The 11,575-nt window shown below is 37.9% G+C and overlaps 1 non-coding gene across 1 annotated transcript; it reads right to left on the bottom strand.

Annotated features, from left to right (window-relative positions):
• Positions 1 to 563: 563 nt before the first annotated feature.
• Positions 564 to 670, bottom strand: LOC141654269 (small nucleolar RNA R71). Its single transcript, XR_012547831.1, has one exon. It is a non-coding gene; the product is annotated as a small nucleolar RNA R71 (small nucleolar RNA).
• Positions 671 to 11,575: the final 10,905 nt, after the last annotated feature.

The following is an 11,575-nucleotide window of genomic DNA, read 5'->3' as shown; positions in this document are numbered from 1 at the left end:
TTTCACCGGATTCCGAGCCCGAGAAAACCTTTCGGAGAAGACGACGTTTTTGGAAAGAAGTTAAAGAAGCCGCTTCTCCCGTGTAAGTTGAAAGGGCAAGAAAATCTTACTTAGACGATCTTAAAGCTCTTGAATAGGAGGAGGTTTCTAGTTCATCATCTCCACCACCACCACCACCATCTCCAACCAAAAAGATGGTGAAACTTTCCGATCATTCCAAGCCCACCGCGGTTATGCTTCCGGCCGGTATTACAACTACTCAAATTACCGCCCCGGAATTCCAGATCAAACCAGCTTTCATTAGCCTTGTGGAGAGGAAGCAATTTGGGGGAAGTCCTTTTGATCCCAATTTACATTTGCAAAACTTTTGCGATTATTTCTCCATGATTCGGCAAACAGGGGTTACTCAAACCCAAATAAGGTAAATAATTTACCCTTTCTCTTTGAAGGACAAGGCAAAGCTATGGATCAACAGCCTTGATCACACAGCCATGAGGATCACGAATTGGGAGACACTGGCTCTTGCTTTCTATTAAAAGTTTTTTCCACCAGAGAAAACTCAAACTTTGAGGAGGCAAATCACCCGATTTCGTCAATAAGCTCTTGAGAGCTTATATGAAGCTTGGGAGAGATACAAGGAATTGCAAAGGCAATGCCCACATCATGGGTTGGATACTTGGTTCCTAGCTATAACATTCTATAATGGATGTTGTGCCGAGTCCCGAAGGCTTCTTGATTCCGCCAACAATGGGCGGTTTGATCAAATTGACACCGATATTGCTCATGCCACAATTTAATCCATGGCAATCCATGATGCACAATATGTCAATTCCCAAAGTGTGCCACTCAAGGGTAAGGAGGAATCTTCCGATAATCCCCATCTTGTTAGCTCAAATTGCCTTACTACAACAACAATTGACGGAACGAGATGCTAGGGATTCTTTTCAACAACTTAATGTCGTGTCCTCTACTAGCCAAATCATTATTTATAAAGGTTGCGGGGGTGCATGTCATTATGCCGCTCTATGCATAGCTAGAATGGAAGAGGTGTGTGCTTATCAAAATTTTAGACAAAGTTCTCGTCCACCAGGTACATTTTCAAATGTTTATAACCCGAACTCAAAATTTCACCCGAACTTATCTTATAAAAGCAACAATGTGCTAAACCCTCAATCCCAACAAAATTTTGTGCCCCAACCATAAAATAACTTTGTCCCTCAATAACAAAAGTATAATACTCCACCGGGTTATTAAAATCAAAACCAACAACAAAGACCACCTCAACAAAATTACAACCAAAATCAAGGTCCACCACCACAAAATTGCCAACAAAATAACCAAGAAGGGGGAAAACTTGAAGCTTTGGTGGTAAAATGCAAAGGGAACTGTTGGCTCAAATCCAAAAGAATGATCAAGCTCAAAATGCCACAATCTAGATGCTAGAGCAACAAATGGCTCAACTAGCCGCTTCTAGCTCTCAAAGAAAAACGGATCAATTACCACCTCAAGGTGAGCAACCACATGCTACCCTCAATGCCATATCCTTAAGAAGATGTACGAAATATGATGAGCCACCCATGCCTAAGGAAGATGAAGATGTACTTGTTGAGTTGGAGATTTCTCCTAATGATAAGAAAGGTGAGGATATTCCAAAGAAGGTTGATGATCCGATTGTGGTTGCAGAAGTCAAAGATGTGGAGGATGCTCCTCCAAAGAAGGATGTTGAAACAAGGGTGCCGGAAAAAGTCAAAGTGCCTTTCCCTCATAGGTTGGCAAGGCATCAAAAGGATTCTCAATTCGGTAAGTTCATGGAAGTTGTGAAGAATCTTCAAGTAACCGTTCCTTTTACCGAATTAATTACTAAAATTACGTCTTATACTAAGTTCATGAAAGAAATTTTAACTAAGAAGAGGCCTTTTGATGAAGTTGAAACAATAGCCTTCACCGCCGAGTGTAGTGCTCTTTTGCAAAACAAGTCCCCTCCTAAGTTAAAAGATACCGGTAGCTTTTGTATTCCATACATAATTGGCACCTATCAAATTGATAAAGCTTTATGTGATTTACGTGCTAGTGTGAGTGTAATTCCTTACTCTATTTGTGCTAAGCTTTATATGGGAATCTTAAAATGTACTAGTCACATTGCAAATGGCGGATCGTTCTATAAAATGCCCCTTGAGAGTTTTGGAGGATGTTCCCGTGAAAGTTGGTAAGTTTTCTATTCCGGATGATTTTATTGTTCTTGACATGGCTGAAGATGCTCAAATCCCAATCATTTTGGGAAGACCCTTTTTACATACCGCGGGTGCGGTAATTGATGTCAAGAACGGTAAAATCACATTGGAATTGGGTGACGATAAGGTCACATATAATTTGAATAGTGCCATGAAGAGTCATATGATAGAAGAGTCTTGTTATTCTATTGATGTTTTGAATATTGATGATATTGTCATAGAAGACTCTACACCTCGATCTTTGTCTAAATATCCTTTGGAGGCACTCTTGCTATTGGAATCATTTGCAGGTGATGATGAGATTCGAAATGAAGAGATAGATTCTTTGGAGCGTGAATTGGATGGAGAAGAGCTATCATTGGAGAAAAGCTCACACTTTATAGGTTTGGTTTCTACACCTCAAGACCTTGAGGTACAAAAACCCGAACTTAAACCCCTCCCCTTCAATTTGAGGTATGCTTTTCTAGATGATGGGGAGATGTGTCCGGTAATTGTTAATGCTAAATTAAGTGAGAGTCAATTATCTTCTTTGCTTCGTCTTTTAAAGTCTCGCAAGAAAGCCATTGGATACAAACTCGATGATTTAAAGGGCATAAGTCCCGAATTTTGCATGCATAGAATCCATCTTGAGGAAGATCATAAACCATGTGTCCAAGGTCAAACACGACTAAATCCTAACATGCAAGAAGTGGTCAAAAAGGAAGTGATTAAATTGTTGGATCCGAGAATTAGTTATGCAATTTCCGATTCTAAATGGGTAAGCCCGGTCCAAGTGGTTCCTAAGAAAGGAGGAACCACCGTAGTAAAAAATGATAAAAATGAACTAATTCCAACTAGAATTGTGACGGGTTGGAGAATGTGTATTGACTATAGGAGGTTAAATTTGGCCACCAAGAAAGACCACGACCCATTACCTTTTATTGACCAAATATTGGAGCGGTTGGCATGTCAAAAGTATTTTTGCTATCTAGATGGTTCTTTTGGGTTCTTTTAAATACCCATTCACCCGGATGACCAAGATAAGACCACATTTACATGTCCCTATGGTACTTTTGCTTACCGTAGAATGCCTTTTGGTCTTTGTAATGCCCCCACCACTTTCCAACGTTGCATGATAAGCATCTTTTCTGACTTTATCGAGTCTACCATGGAGGTGTTATAGATGATTTTAGTGTCTATGGTTATTCTTTTGATGCATGTTTGGCTAACTTGTCTAAAGTGTTGAAGCGTTGTGAAGAGGCTGACTTGGTGTTGAATTGGGAAAAGTGCCACTTTATGGTGAATGAAAGAGTGGTACTTGGTCATATTGTCTCGGAAAGAGGAATTGAGTGGACCGTGCTAAGGTCCAAGTAATTGAGCAACTACCCCCACCGGTAAATGTGAAGAGTGTAAGGAGTTTCTTAGGCCATGCGGGATTCTACCGCCATTTTATTAAAGACTTTTCTAAGATTGCAAAACCCCTTACAGAGCTTCTTTTAAAAGATGCTCCCTTTGTGTTTACTAATGATTGTCTTGAGTCTTTTCATAGGATCAATAAGGATTTTATTTCCGCACCTATCATCCAATCACCGGATTGGAACTTGCCATTCGAGCTCATGTGTGATGCAAGTGACTATGTGGTAGGTGTCATGCTAGGACAACGAAAGGACAAGTTTCTCCATGCTATCTACTATGCTAGCAAAACCTTGGATGCGGCTCAAATCAACTATGCCACCATGGAGAAAGAGCTACTTGCCATTGTCTATGCCTTAGACAAATTCCGCTCTTACTTGATCGGTTCCAAAGTCATTGTTCATACCGATCATGTCGCACTAAAGCACCTCCTAGCCAAACAAGAAGCTAAGCCAAGATTGATACGATGGATCTTGCTCTTGCAAGAATTCGATCTTGAGATTAAAGATAAGAAGGGGGCCGAAAATGTTGTTGCCGATCACCTATCCCGTTTGAAGTTTAGTGATAGAGGTATTGAATTACCTATTGATGATTCCTTCGCCGATGATGCCTTGATGATGTTGGAAGCCAATACTCCTTGGTATGACGACATAGCCGACTATCTAGTTGGAAAAGAGTTGCCATCTAAACTTTCATATCAACAAAGGAAGAAGTTCTTACATGATGTCAAGTTCTTCCTATGGGACGATCCATATCTATTCAAACATTGCTCCGACGGGCTATTTCGGAGATGTATCCCATATTGGGATGTAAAAGGAGTGCTAGAAGGATGCCGTTCTTCTCCTTATGGTGGTCATCATGTTCCATCCAAGACCGTTGCAAAGGTGTTGCAATTCGGCTTTTATTGGCCAACTATGTTCGAAGATGCTAAAAATTTCGTGATGGCTTACGATGCTTGCCAAAGAACGGGTTCTATATCAAGGAAGCACGAGATGCCTTTAAACGGTATCTTAGAAGTAGAGGTATTCGATGTTTGGGGAAGTGATGATCAAGGACCGTTTCCTTCATCAAAAGGGAATCGGTATATTTTGGTTGTTGTTGATTATGTCTCTAAATGGGTAGAGGCAATTGCTACTCCAACAAACGATGCCCGTGCCGTGATCAACCTATTCAAGAAGATCATATTTCCAAGGTTTGGTGTTCCAAGAGAGGTCATTAGTGTGATATGTTCATTTTATATATACTTTTACCCCTCATTTTAGCTCGGTTTCTATTGTTTGTCATACTTTAATTAGTATACTTTTGAGCTAATCTTGTGTTCTAGGTGTATTGTTGTGTTTGCTATGTTTTTGTAGGAATCTAAGCATTTAGAGGCTTTTTCCTATCATTTTGTACACCAAGTCCACTTAGCTAAACAAGACCAATTGTTGGACTAAGCATGGAGTATTGGAGTGGATTTTGCATGAAGAAATTGGTGGATCAACATGTTTAATTCAAATGTTGTCAAAAGCAAAGTCAAGCCCGATATAAAAGTCCAATTTGAAGGTGAAGGCATTGGATGCTAAGGAAGCTTTGGATGCTAGGAATGTGAAGCATTAACCGGGTGATTAATCGCATCATTAACCACGAACATTGGATGCCATTTGCAATTAAGAAGAGAATTAAGGGAATTAACCCGGATTACCACGACCCCGGTCAATGTTGGTGGCCCCGATCGGGGTTGACTGCCCTTTGTATTTTTACGTTTCTTCTTCCTCTCCTATAAATAGGAGAGGTATTCCAAGGCTTTAGGCATCTCATTTTCACGTCTAAGTTTACTTACAATAGCCTCAAGCATTATAATTTCTCTCATTAGTTTACTCATTTTAGTTTACAAATTGTTAAGCATTCCATTAGTTAATCTTTCAACATTTTCTACTTCAAGATATTGTTCAAGCATTTGATATTCAAGCATTTGGTTATTGTTATTTGTTCTTCCATATAAGTTCTCTTCCATTAAGGTATTTCTATGTTTGCAATTTCACATTACTAATTTAGTTACCACATAGTTTACAATTAAGTACTTCATTTTACATTAGCATTATTTATTTTACATGTTATATTATCTAATCCATATAAATCATACAACCATGTTTAGCACTTCTTATAATTTAGTTTGCAATTTACATTTTAGTATGAGTAGCTAAATATCCTAGTCTAAGGGCTAGGGGAGCCATGCAAATCAAGTATATAACATGATAAAATAGGTTGATAACAATATTGTTTAAATTGCTTTTATCACATGCTTGTGCCATAATGTTTAATCTTTGTTTAAGGCCTTATTCATCGATTAAGTGTGTTCATTCATTCTAAAAGTCGAGAGGCACGGAATCAAATTAGACAAAGCATGTGTAGTAGGACGACCTAGTCATGGACGAGAGTTTCTCTAGGACCCGGTCTATGGTTGATACTAATACCGTAAGGTGGGTATCTTTAAGCCTAAGCAATTGACAATATTAGTAGTACCAAGTTTATCATGATCATATGTTTACCTTTGCATGTGTGACCCGAACCCCTTAGACTCTCTTTTATCATATAATTTACATTACATTTTTATTAATCATCAAACAAAACAAACCAAACCAAAATCAAAGTCGACCTTGATAAAACTCTACCCATAGCAATTCACAACGTAATTCCCATTTCCTTGTGGTTCGACCCCTATTACTACATTTATTTGTGTTTAGGGAATTTATCTTTGCATAGGTACACGATAAGCCTATCATAATGATCGTGGTACTCACTTTGGTGAGAAACAACTTGATGCCTTATTGGAGAAATATGGGGTCTATCATCGAAGAGGCTTGTCTAACCATCCACAAACTAGTGGCCAAGTGGAGGTTTCTAATCGTGAGCTTAAGTCCATACTTGAGAAAGTTGTCGCCAAATCACGAAAAGATTGGAGTATGAAGCTCGATGATACCTTGTGGGTCTACCGTACCGCATATAAGACACCTATTGGTATCTCACCATATAGGTTGGTCTATGGTAAGGCATGTCATATCCCCATTGAGTTGGAACAAAAGGCTTATTGGGCAGTCATGGAGCTTAACATGGATGCAAAATTGAGTGGAGAAAAGCGGTTGTTGCAACTAAATAAGCTTGATGAATTCCGTTTTAAGCTTATGAGAGCTCCCGTCTTTACAGGGAGAAAACAAATATATGGCATGAAAAGAAGATCATGAACAAGGAATTTCAAATCGGTGATAAGGTGTTGCTATTCAATTCCCGTTACAAGCTATTTTCGGGAAAGTTACGATCACGGTGGTCCGGTCCATATAACGTCACAAATATCAACAAGTTCGGTTCCGTTGAAGTGATGACCACCAAGGGTGAAAAATTCAAAGTGAATAGCCATCGTTTGAAGGTCTACCATGACAATGTAATCGTTGGAGTCGTAGAGGAAGTGACCATTCCTCCTCTACTTAAGAAAGCTTAAACCGACTCAAGCTTCTTGCGTCATGGAGGATGTTAAATCAGCGCTTCTTGGGAGGCAACCCAAGCTTTTTGTTTGCTTTTTGATAGGCTATAGTACACCTATGCAAAGATAATTACCCTAGACACAAATTAATGTAAAAATAGAGGTCGAACACAAAGAGACGGGAATTGCATTATGAAATGCTATGGAAAGATTTCTATCAAGGTCGATTATGTTTGGTTTTGTTTGTTGGTTGGTTTGATGATTAACAAATATAAAGATGTAAACTATATGATAAAAGGAGTCTAGGGGAGTCGGGTCACACATGCAACTATAAATATATGTTCATGCTAAACTCGGTAATAATAACATTGTCAATTGTTTAGGCTTAAAGACACCCACCTCACGATATTAGTGTCAACCATAGACCGGGTCCTAGAAAAACTCTCGTTTATGACTAGGTCATCCTACTACACATGCTTAGTCTAAACCGATTCTGTGCCTCTCGACTTATAGAACGAATTAACAAACTTAATCTACGATTATGACCAATAACCAAAGATTAAACGTTGTGACACAAAGATGTGATAGAAACAATTAGACAATATTATATCAACCTAATTTATCATTTTACAAATATTAGATTTTGCATGGCTTCCCTAGTCCCTAGACTAAGGAATTTAGCTACTCATATTAAAATGTAAACTACAAACATTGATATAAGAAATGATAGACATGCTAATAGAAATGATATAAACTAAATGGTAAAGCATATAATATAATAATAAACTATGTGGTATAAAGTAAATACTAATGATAAAAAAGATGTGACAACTAAATGGAAATCTAAACTAAATAAACAAGAATTAGAATTACCGAAATAGAAATGGAACTTGCAAAGAACAATTGAGAACCAAATGCTTGAATAAAATTAGAACCAAATATTTGACAACCAAATGCTTAACAGTATTAAAACTAAAGATGAAAACTAAGAGAGAATTTTGTGCTTAAGGCTATTAGAGTGTATAAGAGATGTAAAATAAGATGTAAGGAAGATATCCCTAATGACGGATTAAGGCCCCTATTTATAAGAAAATAGGGGCATAACGTAAAATCCAAAGAAGGGGTCAGCCCCGATCGGGGGCGTGGTTATCCGGCTATTTTCCTTCACTTCTTGCTTTAATGCTCCAAGGAATCCTATGCAACGTAATTAAGTCTCCTTAATCATCCTGTTAAATGTGGTATTTAGCATCTTGAGACCTTCCAAAGAGCATCCTAAGTTGAGCATCTTATGTAGAATTTTTTGGACTTGTAATGTGGGCTTCATTTTGTGATCATTCTACATTTCACATTTCTTCAGGGTTGGCCTTGTAATTTATTCCATGATCCATTTAGCTTTCATACTTAGCCATATGTTCTAGTGCTTGCAAATGGGATAGGAAAAAGCCTCTAAATGCTTAGATTCATACAAAATGTAACAAATACAAACAATACACCTAGAACACAATATTAGCTCACAAATATATATACTAATTAAAGTATGATATGCAATCAAGACCGAGCTAAAACGAGGTGTAAAACTATATATAAAATGAACACATCAAACTCCCCCAAGCTAAACCCTTGCTTGTCCCCAAGGAAGAAACCATATCCCATCAATTGCAATATCATAAAACAAGCTAAGCATAATGATTCAAAACCTGAAACAACATGGGCAAAGGAATAATGCAAAAACATGGATGAGATTTACATGATGGCGTAGCATGGGAAACTTTGAACGAACATTTAAGCTCTTGCATGATCTTTTGACTAATGGACTCTCACGATGCACTCACTCTTATTTGTATGTGAAAGGACATTTGTGTGAAAAACACTCATCTATCCTCGAGTCATAAGAATGTTCCTGCAATCTAATATGGTAATCATTTCAAAACTACAAGCCAAAAACATTCATATGCAAGCATGATAAAGAAGCCAAATGGGTAAGAAGAAGGATAAAAGACATGGGTAGAAAGGGGAACAAATGAATTATGGAAATGTGGAGCTTAAGTTAAGCTAGAAATTATCCAAAATGTAAGGATGCTCAATCCTGAAACTAACCCAATATTGTAATGCAAACCATAAGAAAATTCTCCAAAAGATGATAATAAAATATGAGAATTTCTTACAACAACTTCTTTTCTTTCCAATTCAAATCATACTTTTTTTTTCTTTTCATGCTTTTTTTTCTCTTCATATTTTCTTTTCATAATTTTTCATTTTTTTTCCATTTTTTTTTCATCATTTTTCTTTCTTTTTCATTTCTTTCTTGAGCATTAAGATCAAGCTCACAATGATATTTCAAAATAAACATATCCCAAATGAGCATCCCAACACAACAAATCAAAGCTACTAGCTTAACAAGGTAGGCAATTGTGTATATGTAGCTAGGGATCAATTTTGTGAAGGGGTTCAAAGAGGCAAATTTAATCATGTGAATGGCTCCGAAATGTTAACAACATATGAATGCATGCTTATAAAGAGATGAAATGAAGACCATACTTGTCCGTTTTGATGAAACACACACCATAAGGAGACCTAAACTCACCTAAGAGAGACCGGATATGAATGCATCGGTCCAAAGAGGTTCTACCTTACCAATTTTGTAGCTCGCCAATAGTCAAGATCAAGCCTATTTGGTTCATTTTCCATCTCCCACCTACTATGTCAAGGCATCTCCATGTAGCAATTATCCCATCAAAAAAGAATAAATCATTAGCTAAAAGCTATCATTAGGATAAGCAAGAGGGAAAGTAGGGCAAAATCAAGCAAAAACACACACATTTCTCTCAAAAATTTCAAATTTTCTACATGCAAACTACATTGCATGCAAATGCAAGCTCCTTCAAGCTAAACACAACATTGTCTTCAATGTGCCAACAATTAAATTACCCAACTAAACCATAAAAATGGCTCAAAGCACAAAAACAAGAAGGACTAGAGGTCATATTTAATGCGTTGCCAGACATAAACTAAAGTGCAAAGCAAAATAAACTTACTAGACTTACTAGCCTCCCCCCAAGCTAGAATATATACGGGGGACTCTTCCTTTCATCATTTATTTAAGAAAAGGGCCAAAAGTTGAACCCCTTCCTTCCTTTCTTCTTCTTACCACTTCCACTTCCGGATGCTTCACCTTGTTGACCACTTACACTAGAATCCGCCTCTTGGAAAGGAGTGACATACTCACCAATATTTTGGCCACTTCCAAGACCACCACCATAGCTACTATAACCACTATACCCATCATACCCTCCCTATCCTCCATGTAATGCCTCAACTCTATAATCCGAACCACAAAAATCCGGACCGGGAGCATATGTAGTAAAAGTACCTGCATCATTGTTAGGAGGGGGAGAAGGAGGAGGAAATCCACTCGGGGGATAAGTATAAAATGAAGGGTGTGGCACCGCAGGTTGGCTTACTCCTTGCCTAGCAAAATGATCATATATGGGATGCAATGCAAGTCTTTGGTCATCACGAATTGTATTAACACTTAATCTTAAGTCTCGCATCATATCCATCATTTTTAGACTAGAGGGGGAATGAATACTAGAGGTGTAATGGCGTGCTTGAGAGGGTTGACCTCCCTCACGCCGCTCAACGGTGGTACGTGTATCACCCCGTAGATCCAAGTGGTAAATAGGTCTAGTAAAAGGGGCACTCCCATGATAGGGCTTGGTGTGGACTAAGGCCTTTGTGACACCCCCAATTTTGGCAAAAGATAAAGGCGTAAAATCTGCAGAAAAACTGACAGGATATGTTTGTAATTGGTTCAACTAAATAAAACCTGTAATTTTTAAAACTTTCCTAAACCATTCACAAACATTTCCAACTTAAGAGTGTCGAAACCTGCAAAAGCTAACAACTAAATTACATGCCATTGCTAACGATAAGAAAATATAATGATAAAAACCAAAATAGAAGAGGGAGACATATGTCCCTTCAAAATATATACACAACCAAAAGTTAAAAGGTTTACTACAAAAATAGCCAAACTAGGTCCAAGGTTCTTTTGCTCACTAGCTCGTCCGTGTACCCCAACTAAGCATCATCAACCTGTCAATCGCATTTTATACAAACACGAAAGCCACAATTCAGTGGGGAGTAACTTCGAGTCCTCCCAGCCACGAAATGTCATTTTTAATGTAACATGTAGTGTAACATGTAAACAATATGATAAACAATTTAATTATCATGTATTCTAACCTATGACCCCTAAACTAACCAAAGTAAACTATCATGTGAAACATATAACAATTAGTAATCCAAACTTTATCAATTGTAACCAGCTTACATCTCACCTATTACAATTCATAAAATCACCATACAAGAAAGGGCAATATATCAAAGACAGGCATAAGTTCTTAGTACGGTCAATAGTCACTCTGTAACTCGAGTCTATACCACGAGGTAGGGAAGGTAATCGAACCGGTATCTTGGCTCAGAGGTTCTA

This window comes from Silene latifolia, chromosome 4, assembly GCF_048544455.1.
Source record: "Silene latifolia isolate original U9 population chromosome 4, ASM4854445v1, whole genome shotgun sequence".
Classification (NCBI taxonomy): Eukaryota; Viridiplantae; Streptophyta; class Magnoliopsida; order Caryophyllales; family Caryophyllaceae; genus Silene; species Silene latifolia.
The sequence above is the reverse complement of the archived record's forward strand: the minus strand, read 5'-3'. Positions and strand labels throughout refer to the sequence as shown.